Source organism: Peromyscus maniculatus, chromosome 5 (genome assembly GCF_049852395.1).
Source record: "Peromyscus maniculatus bairdii isolate BWxNUB_F1_BW_parent chromosome 5, HU_Pman_BW_mat_3.1, whole genome shotgun sequence".
Lineage (NCBI taxonomy): Eukaryota > Metazoa > Chordata > Mammalia > Rodentia > Cricetidae > Peromyscus > Peromyscus maniculatus.
The window spans coordinates 52780906-52794730 of record NC_134856.1 but is presented as its reverse complement, the minus strand read 5'-3'; the positions used below and the strand labels follow the sequence as shown (position 1 = coordinate 52794730).

The 13825-nt window shown below is 55.0% G+C and overlaps 1 protein-coding gene and 1 long non-coding RNA gene across 14 annotated transcripts in view; one reads left to right on the top strand and one right to left on the bottom strand.

The window, feature by feature from the left end:
* Osgin1 (oxidative stress induced growth inhibitor 1) overlaps positions 1–7112 on the bottom strand; it is a 28909-nt gene extending 21797 nt beyond the window's left edge. For all 10 annotated transcript variants that reach the window (XM_076572200.1, XM_076572201.1, XM_076572197.1 and 7 more), the window contains exons 1-2: positions 6653–7112; positions 3703–3806 (exon numbers count right to left, since the gene is read on the bottom strand). The gene's annotated coding sequence lies outside the window, so the exon portion shown is untranslated. The remainder of the gene's footprint in view (positions 1–3702; positions 3807–6652) is intronic.
* Positions 7113–8637: 1525 nt separating this feature from the next.
* On the top strand, positions 8638–13782 carry LOC121829442 (uncharacterized). Of its 4 annotated transcripts, none has more exons than XR_013051333.1 (6): positions 8638–8924; positions 9566–9774; positions 10387–10479; positions 10832–11000; positions 12450–12607; positions 13581–13782. It is a non-coding gene; the product is annotated as an uncharacterized LOC121829442 (long non-coding RNA). The 4 variants fall into 4 exon arrangements; XR_013051330.1 differs by lacking the exon at positions 10387–10479 and adding an exon at positions 10245–10342; XR_013051332.1 differs by lacking the exons at positions 10387–10479; positions 13581–13782 and adding exons at positions 10245–10342; positions 12871–13103.
* Positions 13783–13825: the final 43 nt, after the last annotated feature.

Below are 13825 nucleotides of genomic sequence, written 5' to 3'. Positions count from 1 at the left end.
TGCTGATTTCTAGTTTGTACCATTTGACCTTTAATAGCAGGTGTACTTAACAACGGAGTCACAAAAATTCCTAGAAACTTAGCAACAGGCCCTGGATGCTGGGCATGAAGAGGCTGGCACTCCGTTGGGCCAGGGCAGTGCTTCCTCACTTGGGCCCCTGTCAAGGCTCCCACTGAGGCCAGGCTCAGTGCCGTAGTTCTGTTGGGCTGTCCTCAGGGTTCATGGCTCTTGTTGGACAACACAGGGTAGCTCAAGCTTCCTGTGGCTGCTGTCTGTGCCTCTGCCCCTGTTGGGCTTCTTTGAGGGAGCTGGCTGGGGAGCGGATGGATGGATGGATGGACAGACAGACGGACGGACGGACGCCCACCCAGCCTGTCAAACTGCAGCCACTTCCTCCACAGGTCAGCCTTCCTTGTGAGACTTCAGAATTTTCAAAATGAATGTCTCTGAGACCAAACAACAGGAAACCGCAGAGCAGGGTGAACTTGAGGACAGGAAGCTGCTGATCAAGGTGACATCAGCCCCCAGCATGGCTGGTAGGTAGGACAGTCAGAGGCCCTCTGGGAGGTCACCAGTTAGCCATGGGGCTCAGAGACAGCCAGTCATAGCCTGTGTGCCTGGTTAGGCGTTTGACACACGGACAGACTTTTGGTGACGGCTGTGAGAAGCTATGCACTGTGTGGAGGCCCAATGTGGGCCTCAAGCCAGCGTCAATCATGGAGCCTCATTAAAGAAGCTCTGGCATGTCCTCCTGCTGGAGAATCCCTAAGGCAGGTGGGAAGGGTGCCCAAGGCTGCACGTGAACAGACTGGTGGGTAGAGTATGCCCACTGTGTGAAGGCAGAATATGGGGTGCAGGAGGGGGAGCCAGAGGGGATCAAGGGGTCAGTGGCAGCAGATGGGATGGGTGGCCAAGGCTGGTTCCTTTTCCAGATCTTTTTTTCTCTAGGTCTTATTACATGGCCCAGGCTGTCCCAACACTCGCTCTGTCTGCAGCCTGAGCTAACCTAGACCTTGTGGAGGTTCTCCTGTGCGTGTATGGGAATGGACTTGAGTCTCCCTTATGCCCTGGCCGAACAGTGACACACAGTTTAAACATGGATATTCGACCCCGCAACAGGCTGGCTCGGTGGCTCCTTTCCTGGAGAACCTGTGCAATTTCCGCGCTGCCTGGCAGAGGGCGTTCCTGGCCCCTCGGGCTTTGCCACTGTCATGCCAGCCCTCAGCCCCTACACACACGGCTTGTCTGCGAAGCCAGCTTGGGTTCCAGTCTTTCTGCTGAGGGGGGAGCGTCAGGGTAGAAGTGCAAAGGGCTGAAGCTCCATGGGGTGGGGTGGGAGCAGCAACCATGACTTCATTTAACCACGATGAATGATCTCCAAGGTTACCCGGGGAGACCAGCCAGCTTAAGGCATGCTTCAGGGAATGCTGAATATTTATGAGCAGGGGGTAAGGAGAAGGGCCAGGGTAAGATGTGGGTCAGTGCAGGCAATAGTGGCGGGTTAGCGACCTGCCCTGTGGGATGGGTTCCCGGGTGTGCCTTGGTCAGTCCTCAAAGGCAACACTTCACGTGGGCCCCTGAGTATAGAGTTATCAGGTAAACAAGACAGGCTCTAGTCTGGGGAGGATGGAAGGGAGGAGGGCTGTTTGCCCTGTGGCCTGGAGGACAGCGAAGTTCCAGGGGAGGGGGGGACCTCGGGGTGTGCAAAGGGTAAAGGGGTGGGGATGAGGACCGCAGCAGGGCCCCACAGCGGGCTGCAGTGGGCTTAGGTGGCAGTGGTGATGACAGAGAGTTTTCCACTAAGCACGGTGGGGACCTGGGCCTGTCTGTCCTGGAGAAGCGGCCCAACCACTGTGAGCCTCGGATTCTGTGTGCCCAGGGAGGAGCTGAGGAGAGGACTGGACTGAGGCAAACGTGTCAGCAGCCATATTGTCATCTTTATCAGCAGCAGGGGAGAGAGCTGGGTTGAATTCTAGGCCAACTGGGCTAGGTTTCTGGTCTTCTATCCAACTACACCCCCCCTCCTGCCTGTACACCCCAGCTCTGGAAGGCACATCTGGAAGGCATATCTGGCTAAGGCCCTGTCTTCCTGGGTCCTATCCAAACCGTTTGTGGTGAGCTGAGTTTCTAGAGCTGGGTGTGATTGGTATCTTGGCCCAAGGGCTTGGGTCTGCCATCCCCACAGCTGGGTGTACCACAGGATGGCCATGTCCTGCTCTGGAGAGCAGTGAACTGAAGGAGGGTGGGCTGGGGATGACGAACTTTGGGCTCTGAGGGCACTCAGGGACACAGTGTTCCCTTGATGATCCGACTGCCAGGGCTGCCGATGGCTGGGTGTGGCTGGTGCTCAGGGCAGGCAGTGGCAATCGGTAGAGGGGAGGGAGGAGCTAAGAGCAGAAGGTAGACCCCCAGGAGGCCCTGCAGTCTCCTTCCTTGGGCTCAAACTGCTCAAGGTGTGAGGAAGCTATAGCCACCTTCATGCCAAAGCAGCTCCAACTGCACCGAGTTTCCTCCCTTAAAAGCTTCTCCTATCTCAGTGGCTCAAACAACTCCATGCTCACCCTGACCCACAGACTCTATGCTCACCCTGACCCACAGACTCCATGCCCACCCTGACCCACAGACTCTATGCTCACCCTGACCCATGAACTCCATGCCCACCCTGACCCACAGACTCCATGCCCACCCTGACCCACAGACTCCATGCCCACCCTGACCCACAGACTCTATGCTCACCCTGACCCATGAACTCCATGCACTCACTGACCCATGGACTCTGTGCACACTCTGACCCACGGACTCTGTGCACACTCTGACCCACAGACTCTGTGCACACTCTGACCCACGGACTCTGTGCACACTCTGACCCATGGACTCCATGCCCACCCTGACCCACAGACTCCATGCCCACCCTGACCCACGGACTCCATGCACACTCCAACTCCTCAGACTCTATCTATGCTCACCCTGACCCACAGGTTTTCCTCCTGAAAACCCCTCTGGGAGTTGGTTTTGTTCCATGCCTGACAATCCTGACTCAGAGGCTTGGTGTAGCTGCCCCCTAGGCATACAATGCTCTTCTCACTTCCTCAGTTTGCAGGCTTCCACTCAAACACTGTCTCCTCAGGGATAACACAGCATCCTGTATGTAACAGTGCTTTCTGGGGCTGGAGAGATGGCTCAGGGGGTAAGCCCACTTGCTATGCAGGAGTTCAGAGGACCTGAATGTGAATTCATAGAGAAGCCAGGCATGGCTGTGCATGCTTATCACTCAACTGTTAGGGGGTGGAGACCCTAATCATACTGTGAGCTTCAGGTGTAGTGAGAATTCTGAGTACAGTAGCAAATGCCTTTAAACCCAGCACTTGGGAGCCCGGCAAAAAATAAAATGAAGGGCTGGAGAGATGGCTCAGAGGTTAAGAGCACCAACTGCTCTACCAGAGATCCTGAGTTCAATTCCCAGCACCCACATGGTGGCTCACAACCATCTGTAATGAGATCTGGCACCCTCTTCTATATACATAATAAATAATCTTTAAAAAAAATGGAGAGTGATAGAGGGAGACACCCAAGTCTTCCTTTGGCTTCCATACATACTTGCATGGTTGCGCGCGCGCGCACACAGAGGTTTATCCACACACTGGATGGATCTGTGTTTTTTCCACAGAGCCTTCACTGCTCCTTCATGTGCTTTACACTTACCTGTTGGTTTGTTCGTGTGATCCTCCACACAGGGATGTGAGTTCCAGGGGGGTGGGGTAGGGTGTCTTCCCTTCTCTCCCTCTCAGGGATGGATCTTTCTGACCCTGGAGAAACAAAACCAGATGGCCAGCTCTGGCAGGGTACCAGATTCGGGGCTACAAGCTGGAGTTGGGCTCTGAATGGTCTGGGGGGTCCAGGAGGGTGTGTACTAAAGCCCTAGCCTGGGTCTGTCAGATGGTGGAGGAAGGGATGATCTGGCCAGCAGGAGGCTTTTGGGAGCCAAAGGATGCTGGGCACACAGGGAGTCGCCAACCCTGTCTGGGTGCTGGGGAGTTCCCAAGGCAAGAGCCAGGTATGATTAGCTAGGGGAGCCTGGGAGGAGGCACCTTCATGGAGGTTCAAAGGGGCTAGGCTTGGAAGGGCAGCCCTCTGCTGTTGCTCAGGCACACAGATGAGCTTTGAGGGGTGCAGAGATCACAGGGCTACCGCCCCTTGCTTCTGGGGGGGAAGGCGATGGACAGGGACAAGACCCTATGGGTGGTGCAGGGCACCAGACTCGAGGAGGTCAGAAAGCCCTAGGAGGGAGGGCCGAGAGGGTGGGGGAGGGCCAGGCTTGACGGTGTGCAGAGAAACAGGGGATTGAAGTGAGCGAGTAAGGCTTGCTCAGGAGCCCCAGCCTGGCCCAAGGTCTAGCTCTCTAAGCCAGCTGGCCAGCTTCTCCCCCAAGTGGCTATCTGGAATATTCTGTTTCTTTGCATCTCTCTTGTCTCTATAAAGGGAAGAGTGGGAGGAGGGAAGACAGCAAGAGTGAAGGGGGGAAGGGGGAGGGGAGTGGGAGTGTGCATGTGTGCGTGCATGCGTGCGTGCGTGCGTGTGTGTGTGTGTGTGTGTGTGTGTGTGTGTGTGTGTGTGTGATGTCAGCAGCCTGTTACACCAGACTGCTCATGCATGTGAACAGTTGCAGCAGACCCACGTCTATGTAAGACACCATCACCTCTGACGAGAGGGAGCAGGTGTCACAAAGTGTTGGTGGCTGACACATGCCCACGTCCTAACCCCAGGACCTGAGCGTGGGACTGTGCGGGGAAAGGGTCTTTACAGACATATCAAAGACCTTGAAATGAGATCAGCCTGGGCTGGTTAACCCTGAGCCTGATGTCCAGTATGTTTCTAAGAAACAGGCTGGGAGATCTGACAGAAGTGGAGACAGGTCAGGGCTGAGGTGGCCTGAAGTACTGGGGATGGCAGGACCAGCAGGAGTAACCCTGGGACCGGGGTGAGCTGACCTGTCGGGCTCTGGTTGTCATCTACCCGCTAAGAGATTCTTCCGTAGTGTTTTTTTAAAGATTTTATTTATTTATTTATTTATTTATTTATTTATTTATTTATTTATTTATTATTTATTATGTATACATTTATATTATGTATGTATTTCTGTGGTCTTAAGACCCAGCCTGTGACTACGGACTACACTAGCCACAGGACACTTGCACAGGAGGAAGAGGAGGAGGCAGATGGCAGGAGACAAAGGGACAGTGCGGCGCAGAGCAGGGATGGTGCAGCCGGCCCTCCCCTCCCAGGCCGACCATCCCCAGTGGCAATGCCTCTGCCTCTTCCAGGGCCACATGAAAGGTGAAAGCCAGCTGCCTGCGGCTTCATTTGCCTGTGGCTGCGAACTTGAAGGCTTGGGAGTTGTGCCGTCAGCCCTGGAGGCCTTTTAAAAGCGGAGAAGAGACTGTGTGGTGGGGAGGACCTGCAGATCCTGCAGGATGTGCACGGAGGGCTATGCTTAAGGGAAACTGAGGCAAGCCAACTTTCCTGAGGTCATTGCATCAGGAAGTAGCAGGGTGCCATGGAAGGCCAAGGGATCTCAGGCTGGGCCAAGTAGTTCCGGACTACCTTGAACTGTGGAGGCCACTACCTCACAGGCTTCTGTGTGATCTAGGGATCAACCTGTCCATGGAATGGATGCTTGTGTCCAAGAGCCTGGAATCATGACAGAGACAAGTCCCAGCACCGAGAACTGTGATCTGGGCTGAAGGTGCCCTGGGGCCACCAGCAGGCAGGGCCAGGGAAGGCTGGGCAGCAGAGGCTGAGGGCCCAGGGGCCAAGCCAAGGAGGCAGGCCTGGACAGGACATCTAGAGCTCAGCTGCAGTGTCTGCTGGGGGAGTCCTGGTAGAAGGACAAACCTGGTGGACCTCACCCAGGACTCAGGGTGGCAGGGAGAGTCCCCTACTGACTTTGAAGGACAATCAGGGTTCAGTGGATGGGGTGGGGCCAGCAGTACCCGGTGGGATCTCTGCAAAGAAGGGGGAAGGTGAGGTCAGCCCATAAACCAGGCCTTATAAGCAGGCCCAGAGAGATGAGGTTTCTGCCTCGACAGGACGAAGGGAGCTGGGAGGGCAATGGACATCTGGGAGAATCCAGTGGCTCACTCCCCTAGGAGTTCCCTGCTGGAGTGTACTGCCATCCCTAGCATGCCCATTCAGAATGAGCCTTGGCTAAACCAGGAAAACCCGAGGCTATTCCATACTGCCTGGGCCCAAGCTGTCCCTGGGTCTAGACAAAGGGCCACTGAGGGCCACAAAAACCAGAACAGAGTCTGGGCAGCAGATCTGACATCCGGTGAGGGCATGTAAGATGAGGAGAACCTAGCCAGGCTGAGATGGCAGTGTCTGTAGTCAGTTCCAGGGTCTGAGGCCCTTGCCACATGCTTGAAGGCCATTCTTCCAAAGCGCCATCCCCATGGCAGAGAGCCAATAAACCCATTTGGATGGGAAGACTGAGGCTTGGGACTCTCAGTACTCTCTTGGGATTACCCAAGAAGTGCTGCTTTGGGGTCCGATTTAACCAACTGACTCCTTAAGGGGCTCGGCTACACCTCCCTGGAGCCCCCTGCTCTACTGCCCCCAGACTCCAAACAGACCCCACTGCCACAGGCCTGTTTACCTGATGAAGTGCTGGTGGCTGAGTTGCTGGAAGGGACTGCTGGTGGGGTGGGGGGGGAGGCACAGTGCAGCTGGCCACCCCCCAGGGGACCCCCACCCCTGATGAGGCAACAGAGGATCTGGGGGTCAAGGATACAGGGGTCTCTTTGTTGCATCACCAAGTTCTGCCGGGGTTCAGACAGTGGGCAGCCTCTGAGAGGCTGGGGTATGAGGCTAGACTGCCACATCTGCCTAAGCGGGCTCTGGGGGTCTGGGCAGCCTCAGCAGGGCACTGTGAGAATGAAGCACCCTGCCCAGTGAGCTGAGGCTGCTGGGAGCTCTGGTGTGATCACCCCAGCCGCCCAGAGCTGCCTGGAGGCGGGTAGGCGGGTTCAGGAGTGGGTAGGACAAGGCAGGTTTGGAGGAAGACAGTGAAGAGAGAGGGGACCCGTGGAGGATGTGAGAGGAGGGAGAAGGAGGGGGCAATGTGGGGCTAGAGAGAGGGAGGGGGAGGAAGAGGAGGAACGGGACAGAGAAGAGCCAGAGAAGAGCGAAAGGAAGGGGAGAAGAAGAGGGAGGAGGAGGAAGGAGAGAAAGGGAGGGGAAGCAGAGGGAAGTACTGGGGAGGGGAGAGAGGGGAATAGGGAGGGGAGAAGTGGGTAAAGAGGGAGGAGATGAGGGGAAGAGATGGAGGGAGAGGGGAAAGGAGGGGATAGAGGAGGGAGGGGAGGGAAGGAGGGAGTGTGGAGAAAGAGAGGGAAGGGAGAGAAGAGGGGAGGAGGGAGGAGGAGATGGAATAGAGAGGAAGAAAAGAGGTGGAAGAGGAGGAAGGGGGAGAGAAAGGAGATGGGAAGACATGAAAGAGGTGGGAGAAGACAGGAGGGGAGAGGGACATGGGAAGAGAGGGGAGATGGAAAGAAGAGGAGTTGACAAAGGGAGAGAGGAGGGAAGAGGAGGGAAGAGGAGGGAGGAAGGAGAGGGAAAAGTGGGGGAGAAGAAGAGGTACAGGGAGGAAGGTAGAGTGGGATGGGGAAGGGAAGGACAGGGAGAGGAGGAAGAAAAAATCCTGAAAAGGGAGAGACAGGAGAAGGGAGGAGAGGGGGAAGGTGAGAGAGAGAAAGGATAGAAAGGGAGAAGGGGAAAGTGGGAGGATAGGAAGTGAAGAAGGAGTAGGCGGAGCACAGGAAGTAGGAGGAGGGTGGGGGAGAGGGAGAGTGTGAGGGGGGGAGGGTGTGGGAGGGGGAGGCTGTGGTGGGGGAGAGGGGGAGTGTGGGAGGGGGGAGGATATGGGAGGGGGGAGACTGTGGGTGGGGGGGGAGGCTGTGGGTGGAGGGTGTGAGTCTGAAGGGAGGGTGTGGGAGGAGGGAGGCTGTGGGAGGGGGGAGGGGGGGTGCGGGGAGGGTGTGGGAGGGAGGAGGATGTGGGAGGGGGGAGGCTGTGGGTGCGGGGAGGGTATGGGAGGGGGGAGGCTGTGGGGGGGAGGGTGTGGGTGCGGGGAGGGTATGGGTGGGGGGAGGCTGTGGGAGGGGGGAGGGTGTGGGTGCGGGGAGGGTGTGGGAGGGAGGAGGGTGTGGGAGGGGGGAGGCTGTGGGGGGGGCTGTGGGTGCGGGGAGGGTATGGGAGGGGGGAGGCTGTGGGGGGGAGGGTGTGGGTGCGGGGAGGGTGTAGGTGGGGGAGGCTGTGGGAGGGGGAGGCTGTGGGTGGGGGGAGGGGGAGGGTGTGGGTGGGGAGGGTGTGGGAGGGGGGAGGCTGTGGGTGGGGGGAGGGGGAGGGTGTGGGTGGGGGAGGCTGTGGGAGGAGGGAGGGTATGGGAGGGGGGAGGGTGTGGGTGGAGAGGGTGTGGGAGGGGGGAGGATGTGGGAGAAGGGAGGCTTGTGGAAGAGGAAGTGGGAGGACTGTGTGATTGTGAGGGGAGTTCGGAGGAGGGAGAGAAGTGTGGGAGAGGGGGAAGAGGTGGGTGGGAGAAGAAGAGAGGGGAGGAGGTGTATAAAGGAGTGGGAGGATGGAGGAGGGAGGGGAAGGGATGGGGGAGCATTTGCTGGGAAGTGGCTCTACCTTGCTCTCCTCCTGGGATGGCCAAGAAAGGGTGGCTGTGGAGCAGGGGCAGCGTGGGGCAGGCTGCTGTGTGGCTGCTGTTCTGGGCAGCGGCTCTTGAGGAAGGGGCTTTGCTAGTTCTCCTGAGGTGCCTGGGCCCCAGCTAGGAAGTGGAGGAGCTGGGGAGGGGGCACTGATGTGACTGCCTGCAAGTTGCCTGGAACTCCAGGAAGAGGAGTTGGAGAGTCACCTACCTGCAGGTGGGAAGGGCTCTGAAGTCACCCCTGCCCTGTATCTCCTTGCCTGTGCCCCTGGGAGGGGGCAGAGGAGGAGGATTGGGGGCAGACTGGTCCTTCCCTGAGAGAGGGCCTTCACTACGACTCTATCCCACAGTCTGGTGTAGGCAGGCACCCTAAACTGCCTCTGAGTTGATCTGGCACAGGCCTGCTTCATGTGCAGGGGAGTCAGGCCCTCACCTTGTCTCTCGGTCCCCTTTCCCATGGTGCCGCCACCACAGCCACCCTAAGGACACTTCAGATGCGCAGTGAGCAAAGTCGCTGCTCCTAGGAGGACAGGCTGATAGTGTGAGGTCCGCAGCAGGGCTGGCTAGGGAGAGGAGCACACTGGGACCGGTGAGCACGGTCCTACTCAGCTTAGGCTGCTCAGGTGTGCCTGTCTGTCAGCCCAGACCTGGGTAACCGTTCTCCAGGGAGGGGGCTGTGGAAGAGGCTCAGCTCCCTAAGAGCCAACAGAACTCAGAAGCACCCGTCACCAGCCCAAGCACTGCCCCAAGAAGTGTGACAGGGACTAGGTGGGGCTGGCCAGGCTAGTCCCTCTGGAGTTGGAGTGTTACAACCAGCCCATCTCCTATAACTCCAAATACGCTCTCGGTGCTTCACAGGGCGGGCTGTGATGGTCCTCTCTGTCTGGGGAGAAGACAAAAGGCACAGGCAGGGGACACAGCTCAGTGGGTGAAGACACGTGCTTCCACGCCCGACGACCCGAGTTCAGTCCTGGGGGACCTACCTGGTGGAAGGAGAGAACTGACTTCCGCAAGGTGTCTTCTGACCTCCACATTGGTGCTCTGCACCCCTCCCGATAACTAAAAATGTAATTGAAAACTTTTTAAAAGTCATCTGTCTCCTTTATAAGTGTAGAAAACGCTGAGGTTAGGAAAGCATAGCTTCCTTCCGATACAGGTCTGAGTCCTGGTATCTAAGACCCACGTGGAGTGCAGTGTTAGGAGCATGCATGCACTCACTCCCTGTATTAGTACACTGCAACATGCAGCTAATTCTTCCATGAGGAAGGTCACCACTCAACTGTTCATCCCCACGCCAACAAGTATTACTTGGATATCCATCCTATGCCCAGCTCTAGGTGGCTTGTATCTGGCCATATAAGGAAAGAATATTAAACTAGGTGACCTTTGCTCATGTACACATATTTTAAAGAAAAACGTATCTTATATGGGATAAACGAACCTCTCTTCCCTGTGCTATTTTTTTTAAGTATTTGAAGCTTTCCAGGCTAGCACAGGAACCCAACTTTTATTTGTACTATTGTTTCTATTACAAAAGGTATTGTAGGTTCCAAAAGGCCAAATGAAACATTTCAAGAACAGTGACCGCATGCTGATAGAAGTCGGTCACTGGCTAACTGACAATAAAGTAACGATGTAAGTAGTTAATTACTGTTGCTTCCTTCACATTTCTCCTGTAGGTGAGCTCATGATCCAGGTAGGCTGTACCAGAAAATGTGCACACAAAGATGGGCAGCCGGAAAACACATCAGGGCACACAGGACGGCTCACCGGTAAAGGCCCTGATGCCAAGACTGAGTTCGATCCCTGGGACCCATGGTAGGGGACAGCTGACTCCTGCAAGTTGTCCTCTGACTTCCACATGAATGCCGTAGCATATGAGTGCCCACACACACTCATAAATAGAAAAACTGAGTATAATTAAAAAAAAAACACATCAAACGTGAAAGCAGATGGATGATACAAACGCTCTAAAATTCTTGCTCCTGATTAAAAACTTAAAAAAAAAAAGGGAAAGTAATGCAACAGGATCCATGGTAGAGTTCTAATAAAACACATTCTAGCATCCCTCCTTTGAAACCACCAAGCTGTGAACCTGGGCCAGGCTGTGACGTATGTCTACAGGTTGTGAGATCCACAGATAGCTGACATGACTTCGTCCGAGACTCCGTGGAGGACAGTGAGATCTGGATGAGATCAAGTGCAGGCGCCCGTCATCGACAAGCCCCACTGGGAGGACGCTCTGCTCTGTTCCGTATCTCTGGGCTCCTGCCAAGGGTGCTGCTGGCTACAGGTATACTTCCTCTTTAGGCTGCCCAGGCTTCACTCCGACCCCTTCCACTCTGAAGCAGGGTCCGCCTCCGTGGGTGGAGGCACCACCCCTGACTTTGCAGTCAGCCTTCATCTCACAGACTAAGATGAAGGGCGCTTCAGGCTTGACTGGCCTCAGTGAGGCTTCTTGTCTTCTGACGTGCTCACTTCCACCCCCAGCTTGTGTGTGTGAAGCCATGTGTGGACGTGTGGAGGTCAGAGGCTGACGTCAAGTGTCTTCCACTAGTGTCTTCCACTTGATCTTTGGAGGCTGCTCTGAAGTCAGATCTTAGGGCTGGCTAGACAGCTGACTGATGAGCTCCAGGGAATCCTGGGGTCCCTGCCTCCCCACTGCTAGGGTTACAGATATGTATCATCGTGCCCCATTTTCATGTGGGTCCTGGGGATCCCACTTCAGGTCCTCATGCCTACATGGCAGGCATTTTAGCCCCAGACAAACTCTCCAGCCCCCACCCCTTTCTGAGAGAAAAAGAAACTATCTAAAAGCCTTTATTAATATGATTGTTTTCAATCACCTATTTTTCAGTCTTATATTGAATTCAAGGACATGAAATACTGAATTGTTAGGCACAGAGGCGATATGGAAAAATTCTAACAATGGTCACCCAAGGGCTGATGCCTGAAACCTGGCCACTAGTGCACTGGGATTTGGATCTGTGATCTGGACTCAGGCCTGAAACTGCTATTTAGTCAGCCTGAATGAGACTCATGGGAGGTAGAGGAGAGGGACTCTGTAACATGGGCAGACAGCCTTTGTTGGCAAAGCAGACCAGGGCTAGAAGAGCCAGGGAGCTTTGGCAGGATGGGAAGTGGCCGCTCCATGTCCCTAGCTCTGTACCTCCACCATGGTGTATCTCTAGCTCCATGCACTCCCCATTTCTGCTCCCCTACAGTCCTGTGGTCCCCCTCAGCTCTGCACCCTCAGCTCCCTGTCTGCCACGAGCTCAGTATTCTGGGAATCGAGAGTTGGTTGTGCAGCCCAAGCTCAGGTTCAAGGTCTATGTGGGTTGTTACAGCTCTGAATAGACTGCCTTTGCATGCAAGGGAGCAGCTCAAACCCAAACCCGGCTCTTCTGCACCCTTTGGAAAAGGCAGGGGAATCACAGCAGTGCTATCTGATGGCAATGGGGTGGACAGTGCCTACCATGACTGGTCGGCCTGAGAAAGGACCAGAGATATCTAGCATACCCCAGGCACTGTGTTAATTCCAGTCTCGAATTCCCACCATCCTCATTTCATTTAGATCCCCAAAGCCCTGGAGGGAGCTACCAGGAATGTCATTCAGGAAGGAAGCAGCAGTGCCTGAGGCCACTACGAAATGTCTGGGGGATGTGGGAAGCAGCCCAGCTCCTGAGAAGGGAAGTGGGATTACCAAGAAGTGTCCTTTTTAATTTCCCCTTTGCATGAACAGGAGCTCCCTGTGACGGGTCTTAGTGAGAATGGGGTTCCAGAGCTGCAGGAGGGCCCTGCAGACTGTAGGGCCAGTCACAGTGGGATCCCAGCAAGTCAGATGGCTCAGCACCGAGAACACACAGCAAAGGGAAGCCAGTGATGGAGTGCTGGCAGCAGGTCAAGACCAGGGGAGGGAAGGGCTCTAGGACCACACTTGGAAGGGTAGTCAGCAAGCTGATGCAGAGAGCCAGGTGGTGAAGGGTGCTCTGCAGAGCAGGGTACTGAGTGCAGCTGGGGGATGGATGCCTTGGAGGTCTCCCTGTCTCAGGCACTCCCTGCCTCTAGTTGGGTGAAGACAGACACTAGCCCCTAACCCCAGCTGCTCCCATGAGCCCTCTGCAGTGGGACCCACTGTTCACCTGATGTTCTGTGTGTTACAGGCAGCCCTGTTTCTGTAAGCTGAAGCTAAACCAAGAAAAGCCTTTAATTCATTGTTACAGATTTAACAAGGCAGGGATGGGACTCCCCGGTTGTGGAAAGTTGGAATGTTGCAGATCAGAGTCAAATTATCCTTTCCTTTTGAAAGTCTGACCTTAAGCATGTTCAATGCAACTCTTAGGTTTGACCTAGTAATCTTGTGACTGTCAAAACCTTTAAAATGTATTAAGAAGTATCATTACATTTTTATTTCTTTTGTGCATGTACCATGGCATGTATGTAGAGGTCAGGGGATAACTTGTGGGAGATGATTCTTTTTACTGAGTGTCCTGGACTCAGGCTGTCACGATTAGTGCCCATGAGCTGACTTGCTGGCCCTAAAATGCTTCATAACACATCACTAGCTCCCATCAGTCAAAAGGCAAGAATGGCATTAGCACCTTAACAACCTTTATCAGGTTTCCTGCATTACTGTAACCCGCCTGCATGGTCCCTATATGACTACATGCCAACATGCTTGGCAAATGCTTTACAACTTAGCTCTGTAATTAATAAAATCAAACAGAAATACTTTCATGATGGGACTGTCTTTTGGGGCAACCTGAAGCCATGTTCCTTGGGCCATGGTCACTTGCATTCAGCTCAAGTATAAATGGTCTTTAATTCTCAGGCTTTGAGGTGAGAGCTGTTTTCTGTTGACATTTCCACCTAGGCCAACGTTGAGCCTGAGGCCATGGATTCCAGTCAATCTCAGGAGGCCAATCCGGGAAGGTCTAGAAGATGCAGTCAGGGACAGCAAGGGGACATGTGTGTTCAACTGAGAGCTGCAGCACTGTGCCTGCTGATGTGTGTCATGCCCACAGATGCACATGTATGAGCGTAGATGTGTACAGATACACTCACAGACCGCCACACACACACACACACACACACACACACACACACACACACACACAC